Consider the following 15,823-nt stretch of genomic DNA (forward strand, 5'->3'; position numbering starts at 1 on the left):
TTCCCTTCTATTTACCATATTAAACTACTTGGGGAATTCCATGCACCCAACAAGAATAACCATTTAGACGTTTACCTTTTTAATCGATTTAAACCATGCATAATCCATTTTCCATGTTTTAAAACAAGCAAGAGTTCAATTAACAGTATTCAATGCAATGAAAACATTATTATAGGCATTTTTCAAACACATTGGGGGCATAATAAAATGAAAACCAATTCAAATTACAATTTAACCATTTCCATGCAATCGAATTATCTAAAATTACCATTAATGCATATTAAATCTTAATTAAAACCATGGAAAACCATAAGCAATCATTGAATATCAAAAACCCCAAATCATATTTGAAAACCAAAATCATACCACCAATGAAATCATGAAAATATTCATAAAAACCATGCCTTTAGTTAGAATTAAAAATAAGGGAATAGAACATGGCTTAAACCAATATGATGATGGAATGGAATCACCAAGACAATCCCTAATTAATCCTCTAGTTGAAACCCTAGCTTTCCTTACCCAAAACCTTTTAAGAGAATTAAAGAGTATTTAGAAGATTTTTTAATTTTTAATGAATCGAATAATAGGGTTAATAACGTCCCAAAAAAGTTAGAAGTCGTGGGACCTTATTACAATAATTGGGAAAATATACAGAATGTCCCCACTTAAGTTGCACAAAATTCCATCACAGGGGTACAATTGACCCTCACGAGTCATACCCTTTAATATGATTAGTACCCTTACGAGTATCCTAGCCTCAACTTTTGGATCCCACAATGTCCATGATATTACTCATACAACCAAGTCGTGTCCAAAGCATATGATTCATACCCTTCATCCGTACCCCTGGCAATTTAAACCCAAAGAAGATTTAGACACTTTCCACCATATGAGTACATGGTATGACTCATACCCTAGCTTACGAATCATGATGAGCCACTCATACTCAGATCCAACCTAAGTAACCAAGTGTATGATTAAGTTAAGTAATAAAATGATTTGTACCTACTAATACTAGTCAGCATATGAAAGTATAATACTATTCATACCTCATCATACAGCTTATTCCCATGAGTTATATTGGGTCTAGAGACTAGAATTCTAGAAAATTTTCCAAGGATTAAAACCCAAGGTCTTATAAGTCCTAAGGACTCCTTCTATGGTGTATTAAATTGGGATGATTTTTCATTTATGTCCTCGGTGGGTGCTATGAAGTACCTTGTGCATATTGCATCATGAAACATTTTACAAGTCTTGCCATAAGTAGTATAGTAAATAGGAGTTATAATTAGGAAGTGACCCCCTTTCCACATTCGTAATTCTTATGCTATAGTTTTTTGAGTGATCCTTCTATGTTAAGGTGGTAGTGACGTAAAATAAAAGTGATGGTTTAAACTGAGGTAGAGTAGAAGTCCCTTATGGGGGAGATTATTGGGAGGCTACCAGAATAAAGGTTGTGGAGAAGAAGAGGAGGGTAAGGTTAAATTGTTATCATGAGGGATGGTTAGGAGAGGAGCAGGTTATAAAGAATATTTGTGAAATATTTGTAAAAATTCCTGAGTTTTGGACATTCTGATCATCATATGACTTAAGGGTATTAGTCATAGTCTTGGGTATGAGTCATATGATTGGGTACAATTTATGACTTTCCACTCATATGTTAATTAGTGTGTTTTAGTTAGTTTCTAACCAATATACGACTAGGAATTATACTAATCATATGTTAGGGTATGAGGGGTATCTTGTCAAACCATATGATGCCAATATCCAGTCTAGATAATTTTGACCAAGGGACAGTTCAAAGGGTAGTTGTCGTATGTTAAAATATGAGGTTGTCATTGTGTGTTCATATGTTGGTCAGTATTAGTGTCGAACTTTATTCCTAGGGTATGAGTGATTGGTACCACTCATATATTAAGGTATGGTTGAGGGGGTGGTAACACTCTCCCACTTACATATTTTTAGCTTTTAAGGTGAGGGTAGTCCAGAAATTTCTGACACCAAAATCCTTAAGTCCCCACGTTTTATATGACTTTGTGGACTCTCATAACTCACTTGGAAAGACCAAAACACTCTCAAAATTATCTCTATATTTTTTCTTAAAGATTGGTCTAGGGTGTCTATAAGGTGTTCATCTAGAAACTGAAGATGAAATGGTCTAAGAGATTAAAATAGCCATATGTTAAGTGGTGGATTGAACTAAGGCATTGGCCTAATGAATGTGAATGGTTGGTAATTATTTGTAAAGGCGTTGTTGGACACAAATTGATTTAGATAGAAACCCTGGTGGTTTAATTTGTTAAACGGATTCGAGTTTTAAACATTGAATTTAAATTTTTGAATTGCATAAAAGGTAATGGAACCCTAAATTGGATTGGATGGTTTTAAATTAGTTGTTAAGACCTTGGTGGGCATCGTAGTGTTTTAATTGTAAACTATGGTGATAGGGGTGCAATGGAATGCCCAATGTGTTTGGTTTGATTTACTACTTTGAAAACTAATGCATGGTATAAATGGTTAAATGTTTAAGGGTGGTTACCTTGTACGGTACACAAGAATCTGCTAAGTACACTTATAATGAAAACCTTGTGGGGTACACAAAAATCCCCTAAGTGATTTTAATAATAAAGTCTACGGGGTATGAATAAATCTCCTAAGTGTTGGTTAATGTCATTGCTTACAAGCTATAGTTGGCATGGTGATACCACTAGTTAATACCTTAATAATTGACTCTTCAAATTGATGGTTTGGTTATGTGTTAAATATCTCAATTGGGAAATAATGGTGGCTTTTGATAGCTAGCCATGAAGGGATGAGTCTGAAAGGTTGACACAGGAAAATCATATTTGCCAACATGAGGATTGGCCTTGATGACTGATGTTTGGTGTATTTATGCATTCTAGCATTACTATTCTAGCCTTTTTAGCCTTGTTTTTATGATGATTCATATGCTTAATATGTTATCATAGCCTTGTTTTTATGATGATTCATATGCTTAATATGTTGATAATGAGATAAATGGGCATCTAAGTGTCCATGTATGTGTCTACAATGTTTAATGGTGTTTTCACATAAGTTTTGATTCAAATCGATCATTTGGATGTCAACCGAGAAAACTAGTGTGGCTAGCTTGAGCTAGGTGTTTGTCTGGTCTATCTTATTGGGTTATAATATTTTTAATGAAATACTAAGGTTTTTATTGTGCATTTGTTTGTGAAACAACTTGGTTATAATGTTCAAGTCTCAATTGGATTCAAACATGAGTAAAAACAATAGACTTGAGATCAATGTGAATTAGCCTATGCTTAGCTCGTGTTTCTTGTCCAACATCTTGGATGTTTTGTTTTTTTGAGCCCTAATTTGTTGTTTTTAATGATATAGTATGATTTTTGATTGGATTATTATTATATATGAATGATTTACAAGCTTCAAATAAAGTGGAAGCAACTTAAAAAGGCTTAGAATGCATCACAAAAGCACAAAACACAACTTGGACTCAATTTGGACCCCTGAAATGTCTTGGGTGAGGGGAGGCACATGGAGCATCCAATGGGAGCATTCTACCCACCATTATATTTATAAGGGGCCCAAAATATAGATCCACTATGTTGTGGTCCTAATAGCGATGAAAGAGGCACCATATCACGGTGAAATGAAAATCTGCAATTGTCAAATTCTAGAATCTTGGCGTGATTATGCCTCTTCGAGGTCTAATAGCGATGAAAACCACCATCACGATATGATTTCCTTCAAAAATGGGATTTTTATTCCCAACTGAAGTATAATAGCATTGAAACCTAATTCAACTCGGTTTATGATTTGTCCACTAGAAATATAATGTCTTAAAACACATTTTTAACAAATTGGAACTCCTAGACCGATTGGAACAACATTCGAGGCTACCACAACTTATTTTTAGGATTTTATTTTTTTTATTTATATTTTTTATGGTTTTAATCATTCATACAATTATTTGAATGTTGATTATGGCTATGAGTGGCTAAAAACTATCTTTCTGGGGTTAAATCCAAGAACATGAGTACGATTGTTTAGAATTGATTTCTTTAGATTTGGTTATAATTATTGGTTTTGTGTTTATTCTTGATTTAACTATTTGATTGATTGATAGCCCAGAAAATATATTTATTGTAACCCTTGTGATTTCAGGAGAGGGAATATGGGGATAGAATATGGGAATGAATAAAGTATTGTTTATATTCTTTTTTGAAATAAGGAATTCAAATTAGCATCTAGGACAGGGATGTACTTAGATGCCTTACTTGATTCAAACATAGGATGATATCTCATTTAGCTATTCGAATCAATAATGGAAAAGGAATGGGTGTAGTAACTATGTTTTTAGCCCTTCCCTCCTATTTCTTTGGCTTCAACATCAACCAGAGAAAGCCCAAGAGATGAGGAATCTGAGGAACATTTGTCACTTAAAATGAATTAAACTTTTAAGGAATCTGAATTAGATTATTACATCCCCTCTTAATGATGTAGTTGTAATGGCTAAAATAGTGAAATGATTATAGGTCGGGAGACCATGATCATGCTATTAACCCTATGAATCAACAACCAAGATAAGCAAGTTAACGAATAAAGTTCAATAATATAGTATGGTTGTTTGAAGTGCTTTAACCCTGGGTTTTCTCCCATCGATTATTTCATGACATTTATTTTATGATTTGTTTTATTTACTGTATTTACAAATAATCAAAACTCTATTTTGGTTACTCCACATCAAGTTAATCTTAAAAGTTAAACTAAAATTGACTAGTTGTTGGTACTAGTCCCTGTGAGATTGATATCCGACTTTCTTAAAGGCCACTTTTCTACTTGGTATACCATATTCACTTGCCTGTGCGCTAGGGGGCTGTAAAGTTTTTTGGAACCATTTTCGGGGACTTGTAATTGGAAACCATTTATTTTAATTTTACTTTTACATTATATGGTGTTTTTACACTTGGTCTTGGTTGTGTTGTTGTAGAAAACGAGTTTACAAAAGTTGGCAAGAGATCCAGACTAGTTTGAACAAAGCTTCGACCTTGAGCAACTTTTCCATCAACGCAGGATAGAAGAAAATATAAATATAAGAAAACTAAGAGAATCCTGCCATTATGGCTAACGAACAAGTAGCTCGTAGGACAGTCAGAGAAGTGAAAATCCCACTTCCAGCCAATTTGACCTCCTAATTTGAATAGCCGGCAATTGGAGGCAAATTTGAGCTTAAAAACACATGGTACAACTTCTGATCAGCAGTGCACAGTTCACAGGGCTTTCACACGAAGATCCACAGGTGCACTTGCCAAATTTTTTGGAAATTAGTGATATTTTCATTCCATGGGTGTAAATACAGAGTATGTGAGGATGACTTTGTTCCCCTTTTCACTAATTGCGGAAGAAAAAAAGTGGTTTAATGCGGAACCGGCAAACTCAATAACCTCATGGGATGGCATGGCAAGAAAATTTCTTATTAGGTTCTTCCTGTCTGGCAAGACTGTGAGACTTCGCAATGAGATAGTATATTTCAAATAGAAGCCAGCTGAGAATCTTTATCATGCTTGGGAGCGATTCAAGGCTCTTCTTTGGTATTATCCACACCATCAATAGTCTAACGAGGTATTTCTCATACTTTTGTACAGGATCTTGACCACAATAAAATTTTTTTGCTAGATTTATCTGTAGGCGGTCAAGCTTTTGAGATGACACATGATAAGCCATACACTTTATTGAACTACATAGCTCAACGAAACCCAAAATGTAATTCATACTCGAAGAGTTCCATGAAAAAGAATTGTTGGTATATTGGAGGTGGACCAATTAACAACATTATTAGCTCAGGTTTCTACATTACAAAATTTGATAAACACTCAGTTGAACAACATAAAAGTGGGAGTAACACAACCTACAGCCACAGTCAATGCAATTCAATAAGCTGTAGGTTGGTGTGACATTTGTAGGAATAATGGTCATTCTGTGACCATGTGTGCATAAAATCCAAAATCTGTGATGCATGTAGGCAATGTTCAGAGGCTTAATTATTGTAACACCTATAACATGAAGCGGCAGACTCAGCCAGTAATGCAAACATGTAACGCCCCACAGCGGTAGGCTCAAAAAATATTAGTCAACTAGCAACTTGGAAGTGATAACGAAGAAGGTTTTAGCTAATCAAACACAATTGGCTGTATACATAAAAAATTAGCAAGCTGCCCAAAGAAGCTTAGAGTTGCAGTTGGGGCAGTTATAATTGGCACTGAATACCAGGCCTCAAGGTGGGTTGCCAGTAAAGATAGAAAATCCAAAAAAATGTTATGATAATCACCTTGAGGAGTGGCAAGATTTGACTCCCCCCCAGTTTAATGTCAAAGTTGTTGAGAAATTGAGGAAGTCTGAGTACTCAAAAGAAAAATTTATTGAACTAAAGAATAAGAAGATGTTGCTAATACCCTTCCCTTAGAGACAAATAAAAGCAATGGAGGATACAATGTTTAAGAAGTTCTTTGACACATTCAGATAGCTTCACATTAACTTACTTTTGTTAGATATTTTGAAGGGTATGCCAAAGTATGCAAAGTACTTGAGGGACGTGGTTGCTAATAAGGTTAAACTGCAAAATGTGGAAACGATAGCACGCACTGAAGAGTGTAGCACTGTAATGACACAAAAGATGCCAAAAAATCTTAAGGACCCTGGGAAGTTTACTCTCCCCATATAGATTAGCAACAATGTAGTGGTTCATGAATTGAGTGAATTAGGGGCGAGTCTCAACTTGATGCCCCTTTTTGTTTTCAATCCTTTGGGTTTGGGTAAGCCCAGTCAATACAATGTGCGTCTAAAGCTAGCAGATGGGTCCATTCCCTATTCACAAGGAATCATTGAGGAGGTCCTCATGAAGGTTGGTAAATTTGTTATTTTAGCTAACTTTATTATTCTAGAGTTTCAGGAAGACAAACAGACACCAATCCTCTTGGGGCGTCCACTCTTATCAACTAGAGGAGCATTGAATGATTTTAGAGAATGCATATTTATGATAAGGTTGGAGGATGAAGTAGCGGTCTTGAAAGTTTACAAAGCGCTCAACATAATATCCTAATACAAAAAATTATGTATAATGAATGCTATTGAATCGAATAAGTGTGGGGTGTCTAGTCTGCCAAAAGGCCTCTTCTGACACCCTCATTGAGCAGTTACCCTCTAATACTGCAACCTGATATGATGGAAGTTGATGATTCTTACAAGGCTAAAGTTGAAAAACTAGTTACCCTTGAGAGTTCACACCCAAAAAGGGTGAAAAGGATAACAAGATGGATACCAAGCATGAGAAATAGAAGAAACAAGAATGACTAAGTCATCGTTGTTTCGTGTTGTGGCACTAAATCAAGCACTGCTTGAGAGGCAACCCAAGTTAAGTAGGTATGTTTTATTTTTAGTTTTTAGTTTTTATTTCATGTAGTTTTTTGTTTTCTATTGAGTCACTACTTGATGGTAAGTCTTAGTACCAGAAATATGAGCTAAAGAGCATGGCAAAGACTGAGTGTGGGGTACCCCGAACCCTCTTGATATTTAAAGATGCTACTAACTATTCCTAGAGGCCTCAGAGAGTATTTATATCACTTACTTTTTAGTTACCTTTGGGGATAAAGTAGAGTTTTAAGTGTGGGGTGGGAAAATTCCCAATTTTAGGCTCAATTTAAATTATTTTTGTGTAAGATAATCTTATTGGTGCAATTTTTATTACATAGTCCAAGTGTTTCACTTGTATAAGCATTTTGATTTTGCGAATTGCTACTTTTTGGACACCTAGGCTCATGTTTGTCACTTCTGTATTTGTGGCTCAAATTTGAATTCATGATTTTATTTTGTTGAGAGCCTATGATGATCCTATTGAGCTGTGCATGTTCCATATACGTGTATGGTGTTTGTAGATTGCTTGTTGTATGTGCTGTGTAGAACTTTCCTAATGTGAGTGCAAAGCAAAATAAAGAATGTGGGTTTAGGATATGATATAGGCCTTTCTTTGATAGCCTTGTTTTATACCATGTTTTTAATGTATCCTTTGTGTGTAATCCTAGTCAACCCTATTAATCCTTTATCTTTCCTTTGACAACCTCATATGCACCCTAATCCCTTCTTTGATAGACCCGAATTTGATCCAAAAGCTCCTAGGCGCTATAATGAAAAATTAATTAACTAAGGAGTTTGAAAAATAAAAGGTAAAAGGTGAAATTAATGCTCGAAGGTAATAGTTATTGGTGTTGATAATTGATGTGTGGTGGTTGGGTGTGATAGACATTGTTCTAGAAATATTACCACGGTTTTGAAAAAGAAATAGAAAAAATTGAGTCATTTGGTAATAAATCATACTTCGACCATGTGTTTGTGAAATGCTTAAGAGATATGGGGCAAAACAAAAGATATGGGTGGATAGAAAAAGGTTAATTTGGTTTTTGAATATTTGATTTAAATGTATACTGTAGTGTATTAAAGTGCTTAGAGAGGTTAGTCACTATTTCAAAATAGGTCCTACCCGTCCCTTAGCCTATATTTCAACCTCAAAAAGACCTATATGATCCTAAATTTAACACTCTAATATTAGTGAAGGAAAACACTATGGGTATGCCTATGGTTCATTATGTATAACTTGTGAATTCCTTATGAGAGTGAGCGTAATTTAATTTACCTACATATTGTTATAAATTGCATTATTTTAAGTGATTATGGGTAACTCTCTTTTGTGAGGGCACATGTTTGAAGAACATGGGTGATTCTTGTTATGTCTTTGATTGATGAATATGTATGAGTTTGCAATTAGTGGAGTCGATTCTTGAGGCTAGTATGTTTTTAAGTAGTATTCTTGAGCTTTAAATTGTGTATAACATGCTTAGTTTAGAAACATGCATTCCATGTAGTAATTGTAGTACTAACTTGAGTGTCTTGATTTTTGTAGAAGTGTGGACTCTATTAAGTTCATTAGGCTTATAATGAAGAGTTGTTCAAGGACGAACGAAACTTTAAGTGTGGGGTGCTTATGTTGGGTGTCATTATGCATTCTAGCAGTTACTATTCTAGCCTTTTAGCCATATTTTGAGGATGATTCACATGCTTAATGTGTTGATAATGAGATAAATTTTCATTTGAGTATCCATGTCTTTTCTACAATGTTTAATGGTTTTTTCACACAAGTTTTGATTCAAATTGATCATTTGGAAGTAAAATGAGAAAACTAGTGTGACTATCTTAAGCTAGGTGTTTGTCTAGTATATCATGTTAGTTCTAATGTGTTTAACGAGTTCCTAAGGTTGTTATTTTATATTTATATGTGAAACAACTTGTTTATAATGTTCAAGGGTCAATTGGATCAAGTCAAGAGTCAAAACAATAAACTTGAGATCAATGTGAATTAGCCTATGCCTAGCTCATTGTTCTAGTCCACCATCTTGGATGTTATATGGTTTTTAGCTCAAAATTGTTGTGTTCCATGCTATAGGATTCTTTTTTAATGGATAATGATGATTTATAAAGGATTTACAAGCTTCAAATTAAGTGGAAAAAACTCAAAAAGGCTTGGAATGGATCACGGAAGCATGGAGCTTGGACTCAATTTGGTTACTTGAAATGTCTCTTGAAAGTGTAGGCACGTGGAGCATCCAATGGGCACATACGTCCCACCATTTTTTTCAGAAGGGGCCCAAAATGGTGACCTACCATATTGAGGTCCTAATAGCGATGAAGGAGGCACTGCGTCATGGTGAAAAGTAAATCTACAATTGTTAAATTCCAGAATCTTGGCACGATTTTGCTGCTTGATGGGTTACTAGCGATAATCCCACCACCATGATGCAATGGCCATTAAAAATGAGATTTTTTTGCCCATCTGAAGTATAATATCGTGGAAACCTAATCCATGTCAATATATTACTTGTCTACTAAAAATATAACCTCTTAAAACACATTTTGGACATCTTGGAACTCCTAGATAGATCGGAACAACATTGGAGGCTACCCAAAATTCTTTCTAGGTTTTTATTTATTTAATTTAGCTTTCTTTATGGTTTACATCATTCATAAAATATTTGGATGTTGATTATGGCTATGAGTGGCTAAATCTCAATTTCTGGGGTTAAAGCCAAGAACATGAGTACAATTATATTGAATTGATTTCTTTTGATTTGCTTATCATTATTGGTTGTGTTTTTATTATTGATTTAAATAGTTGATTGAGTAATCAGCCAAAAAATATATCTATTGTCACTCATGTGTTATTGGGGTAGTGAATAAGGGGATAAAATAAGGGAATAAACAAAATATGCTTTGTATTCTTTTATGAAATAATGAATTCAAATTAGCGTCTAAGACAGGGATATACTTAGATGTCTTACTTTATTCAAACATAGGATGATAGCTTTGAAGAACTTAATTGCATTATTATATCTTTTCTCAATGATGTAGTTGTAATATCCAAATTAGGAAAACAGTTACAGTTCAGGAGACCATGATCATTCAATTAACCCTACGAATCAACAACCAAGATAAGCAAGTTAAAGAATGAAGTTCAATAACATATTATGATTGTTCAAAGTGCTTTAACCTTGGGTTTTCTCCCATCAATTATTTCAAGACTTTTATTTTATGCTTTGTTTCCTTCACTTTATTTAACAAATAATCAAAGCTCTTTTTTGGTTACCCCACATCAAGATAATCTTAGAAGTTAAACTAATATTTAATAGTTGTTGGAACTATTCCTTGGGGAAGTGATATTTGGATTTCTTGAAGGCCACTTTACTACTTGGTAGACCACGTACACTAGTATGTGCACTTGGGCGCTGTGACTGACCACGTGCTTGGTGGGTACAAGGGAATCCCCCAATTATATACATGTATATATGTATCATAGAGGCATAAGGGTACAAGGAAATCCCTGGCCACCTATGGTACCTTCAGTTTAAGCGGCTACATATACTGGGCCCATTCATGGGATAACACCAGACTTATATAAGCTGTGGGTGGATTATAATGGTAACGCTTCACAATCTAGGTTAAATTTTTTAAAGGTTTATGTTAATATTGTTCCCTACCTCGACATGGTATATACGTTTCTTTTGTATATGCATTAGTTGATTTTTTGAACTATTAGCACTATTGTATCCTTATCCTTGAGTTACATGCTAGCACTATAACCACTAATAGTCTTTAAAACTGTATCATCACACGATGCAGGTGTTGGTTATAATACACCTCGTACTCAGTGACTTGACTGGGGAACAACTTATGTTGACTTCAAGTGGAGAACTTCCATACTCTAAAGGCTCCCTTTTTGAGTTTTCTTATGTCATTATTGGTGTAGATTTGGATATTGGTTTTGGCTAAATTCGGGGGCATGTCACGATCGAAGATCTCCTGGATTCTCTTTTAGAGACTTTGTATGGACAACTTTTGACTTGGGTATAAAATGGATATGCTTTTATTTATTATAGTTTTAGCATGCTATGGGTTGATCTGACTTGTTTAGGTCGATCTTGGTTATAGACCTATCCCAAAGTCATTATATGTTGATATGTTCTATCTTGTTATATGTTCAGAATTTATCTGACTAAGGACATATGTTAGTTGGTTGGATTGGGTATCAGGGTGGTCTTTGGTACTTGTTAGATTTGAGATGCCCATTACGATAAGGCCCCAGTTTGGGTCATATCACCAACCTAATATATTTTAAGAAAACCTCTCGTATTCAACTCGTAGAGTTCATTGTTGTCCCACTAAAATACCTTTAATAAATCCCGCTTCTATAGTTATATTTCAAAGGCCAAGCTTTATGATGGTGGTTTCGAGCAAAACCTGACAAGAACTCGACATGGGAAGATTCTTAGCACATGTGGGACAACTCTTTCCTCTCAGTAACACTATGTTTAATCTATGAGATAGTTTATAATTAAATTATAGTATACTTGGGCTTCATACCTATATTATTGATGGTAATGTGAGAAGGTTCCATGTCGTACGCCTTTGGGCATGGTATTTGGATGGACGAAACTAATAATAATGTTGGTAGGCTTGAATGTTTCAAGTATAGTATTGTTGTTAAATGCATGTGAAAATATATCCAACTATATGAATTCGGATTCATTGAAAAAATATAAGTTTATATGAGTAAAACAGGGTTAATTGTGATAAAAAGGAGGAAAGGAAACAAAATAAAGATTTAATGGGTTATTTTAGTAATCTTTATAAGCCAGTATTGTTTTAATATTTTAAAAAAGGGATAAACATGATGTTAGAGCTAGGTTAATAAGGTGACTCGAGTGGTAGTATCCAATTGTAATTATTATCCAAGAGGGTAAGGAAAAATTTAGAGTGTGAATAGGTGTCAATATTTAAAGGGTCGGCGTTAGCCCTCAAAATAATTACATGTGATAAGTGGGACTTATGTGAATAAAAGAGCAAAAGGTACACATATATATATGATAAATGGACCTTTAATTAAACGGGAAAAAAGTATAATAGTGAATAGGGATATGATATTGTAGGGATTAGTACATATGTAGAAGGTGTAGAGGTCACACTGGATTTATATATAAATTTATGGTCAAATATACGTAATTGGTTTTGTGCACTATTTCTGATCATTACTGTCTTAAATACTAATTCATGATATTGATCTTGATATTGATGATAATGATACTGAGATCATAATTATGTTTATGATACTATTGATATTGATGATGATACCGAGATCATGATGTTGATCATAGTAATGATGATAAGCCGATAATGATGAGTTTGATGTTTTATCATGATGTTTTTAATGTTTTTGTTGTGAGAATAGTTATGAGTTTAAAGGGAAGAGAAGTTGTAAGTGTTTCATACATTCATCCCGTACATGCATTAGGTGTACATTCATATTTATACCTTATGATTGTTTGATATATTGAACTTGTAACCATGTTTAATTGTTGGATCATGCTAGTAAGCCTTGAGAGAATATGTTATGAATACAAGTATCTAAAATTACACAATTAGATTTTCTACAATAGATACGTATTAAATAATCATGATCCTAACTACCACCTGTGGTCCCATGTATTGATATAGTAAACCATATAGGATTGTCCTGGCTAGGTTAGGAATAGGGTTACATAAAATAGAATAACAATATAAGGTACTATAGGTTATTAGGGTCAATTGTTTATGAAAATGTTAAATGAAAAGTATGTCGTAAAGAGACTGAGTGTTGATAGTAATGAATGTATAAATATGTTTTGGTAACTTGAATTCTATTGAAATTCATGGCTTCTTCCTATTTTCTATTATTATTATTATTATTATTATTTGTTTCTAACCCTAGTAAATCGATTTTAACTACTAGTATGTGTAGTTGTAGGAATACTACACTTACTATATCTCCATTTAGGGATATAGCTATGTTAGAGGTCAGTTGGTGTTACTATAGCATTGATGGTAGTCTTTCTTAAATAGCGCATGCCCTCTCTATCTTGAACGGATGTTGTGTATTAGATTTCACTACTCATTGTCTAGTGCTCTTGTATCAATTTAGGCTAGTATCTGGGGAATTACTTTTGCTTAGTTTTTGCATTTTCTTTACTTATCAATTGTATTAAACATGTTGACTAGGATTTAACCAAATAAAAGAGTTTGGAAAAGGAATTGTTTTATCTTCTGCATGAAATGAATGGTTTGGTAGAAAGAGTTCTCCTATCTAGGGTAAGGTAGGGTAGGTACCTATACGATTCGTGATTTGGGTCATGACACTGCATATATCCAGTAGTAGAGAGTCTTTCTCATATAAGTAGATGGTTTATTTGGCAAAGGATTTTCCTCAGCATGCATTGGGTTCTGCCTAATATGGTTGTCAGTTTCAGCTTTGCCCTACCCATATATTTGAACTAGAGGTCCTTGAGGAACTTGTGGTAGAGGACTTAAATTCGTTCATGTGGTTAGTTTTATACTTGGGAGACTTGAGATAGAGGCCTCTGATGTAGTAATCAAAGGTATATTCCCTATTTGTAGTTGTTCCACTTCTATTTTATTTGATCCTAGGTCTACATTCTCCTATGTTTCTACATACTATTTTGTTATTGTATCACTACCTAATCTATGCCTCTTTATGTTTTATCAGCAATATGAGATTCTTTAGTTATTTATCGAGTTTACTTATCATGTTTAATGACATTTGTGGGGCATGCATCCTTGGTAGACTTAATTATCCTGATTATTGTTGATTTTTATGTTATCTTTGGTATGGTTGGTTATCTCCCTATTATATAATTTTTGATGGCTTTGCAACGATTGTAACTTTATTTACACCAAGTGTGCCAAGGTTAGAATGAAAATGTATGCCTAGTTTGGGTCAAAAGGAAGTTACATCTTTTCTTCATTCTTCTCACATGGTAGAAAAAAGATGTCTATCTTACTCAGTTTATATTCACAAAACTAGTGTTGCTTTACCACCTTTCTTAATTATATTTAGATTTTTAGTGAGTTTATAGATATGTTTTCTATGAATATGCCTGGTATGCCTCTAGATTATGATATTGATTTTTCTATTAATGTTAAGCTAGGCACCAAGACTATTTCCATTCCTTCTTATAGGATGGCACAGACTGAGTTGAAGAAATCGAAGGAAAAATTATAAGATATGTTGGGTAAGCATTTCACTAGACCTAGTGAGTCTCCTTTGGGTGCCTAGTCTTGTTTTAAAAACAAAAGGATAGATCTATACACATATGAATTGATTATCAAAAATTGAACAAGGTGACAATTAAGATTAAGTATTCTCTTCATTGCAATGATGCTTTGTTTGACCATCTATAGGGTGCGTTGGTGATTTATGAGATTGATTTGAGATTTAGGGACCATCAACTAAGCATTAGAACTTTGGATGTTCTAAAGATGACTTTTTAGACTTGATATTAACATTAAGAGTTCCTGGTTATGTCTTTTGGATTGACCAATGCCCTGGAAGTATTCGTGTAGTTGATGAATTGAGAATTTCAACCTTATCTTCGTGATTTTATTCATTAATGATTTATTGGTTTATCCCAGGAATGAGGCTAACTATGTAAGACGCTTGACGATTGTACCTTAGAGATTGTGAGACAAGAATTTATATGCCAAGTTCTCCATATATAGGTTTTGGTTTGATTCTATTTCTTTCTTGGGTCAAGTAGTGACCAATGATAGCATTATGGTCAATCCAACCAAAGTAGCAATATCAGAGTTTTATTGGGCTAGTGGGATATTATAGATGCTTTGTCGAGAGTTCCTCTTATATTTTCGATCCTTTGACCAAGTTGAATTAGAAAAGGATTGTATTTTAGTGGTCGAACATTTATTAAGTGATCTCTTGAAAGATCAAGGAGTTGTTGACTATTATCTTTAACTTGACCTTGCCTAAGGAGGGCGTAAGTTTTACCGTATTTGGTGATACTTCTAGAGTTGGTTTGGGTGATGTATTGATGTAGGATAGTAAGGCGATCACTTATGCTTCTCAATAACTGAAGACTCATGAGAACAATTACCCTGAGCATGACTTGGAGTTTCCAACAATCGTCTTTATGTTGAAGTTGTGGTGACATACTTGTATCTGTTATATTACGATATTTTCTCCAATCGTCATAGCCATCAGTATTTATTCACTCTATGAGATCTTAGTATGAGATAGAGACGTTGGATCAAGTTGCTTAAGGACTATAATCTCAATATGCCTATCATCGTAGCAAGTCTAATGTAGTAGAAGATGCCTTGAGGCAGAAGGCAGCGAGAATGGGGAGTTTAGCCCATGAGCGACCTTTAT

General features: G+C 34.2%; 1 non-coding gene across 1 annotated transcript; it reads right to left on the reverse strand.

The window, feature by feature from the left end:
- Positions 1–5,511: 5,511 nt before the first annotated feature.
- On the reverse strand, positions 5,512–5,622 carry LOC124886881. Its single transcript, XR_007044285.1, has one exon. It is a non-coding gene; the product is annotated as a small nucleolar RNA R71 (small nucleolar RNA).
- Between the last annotated feature and the right edge of the window lie 10,201 nt (positions 5,623–15,823).

This window comes from Capsicum annuum, chromosome 8, assembly GCF_002878395.1.
Source record: "Capsicum annuum cultivar UCD-10X-F1 chromosome 8, UCD10Xv1.1, whole genome shotgun sequence".
Lineage (NCBI taxonomy): Eukaryota > Viridiplantae > Streptophyta > Magnoliopsida > Solanales > Solanaceae > Capsicum > Capsicum annuum.